This window comes from Eurypyga helias, unplaced genomic scaffold (genome assembly GCF_000690775.1).
Source record: "Eurypyga helias isolate BGI_N326 unplaced genomic scaffold, ASM69077v1 scaffold38690, whole genome shotgun sequence".
Taxonomy (NCBI): Eukaryota; Metazoa; Chordata; class Aves; order Eurypygiformes; family Eurypygidae; genus Eurypyga; species Eurypyga helias.
Genome location: NW_010226998.1, coordinates 13603 through 14144, shown reverse-complemented (window position 1 = coordinate 14144; position 542 = coordinate 13603). Strand labels below are relative to the sequence as shown.

Here is a 542-nt window from a genome sequence, read left to right as displayed (position 1 = left end):
GGGGTTGGACCCAGATGATCTTTAAGGTCCCTTCCAACCCAAACCATTCCATGATTCACAGCAGCTCACCTGTTTTTTTTCCAGTCCAGAGCTCTTTATTAGAGCCGTTTCATTTTAACGGTCAGTGGCTTCTTTCCTGCTTGTAGTGACCAGATCAGAGACGTGAAGTCCTCCGTGGTCTGTTTGCGCGTCTCACACTTCCGTCCGGTGTGCCTCGCAGAGGTTTGGTCGGGGCGAGCACGTGCAGCGCAGTTTGTTCCCAGCAGTGACCGGGGCAGGGCAGGAGGTGCTGGCCAACCCGACAGCCCGCGTTGTGCTGGAGGTGCTGTCGGTGTGAGGTCTCCTCGGGCCTGGCAGATGCTCCCGTTGCGTGCGCACCGGAGGCGGGGAAGCTTGCGAAGACCGGCAGAGTTCAGCGGGAGCAGCTAAGCCGTAGTGACCCGAGGCTGCGGGTGCCCAGCACCGCGGGCCATGGCAGCACAGCCCCAGCGCCAGCCGGCGGTTGAAGAATGGGAGGCGCCCGGGGGCGCCCTTTGGGCGGC

The 542-nt window shown here is 62.2% G+C and overlaps 1 protein-coding gene across 1 annotated transcript in view; it reads left to right on the top strand.

Annotated features, from left to right (window-relative positions):
- The window catches only part of KDM2B (lysine (K)-specific demethylase 2B), a 17675-nt gene that overhangs the window by 11671 nt on the left and 5462 nt on the right, over positions 1-542 (top strand). The gene's annotated exons all lie outside the window — the stretch shown is intronic.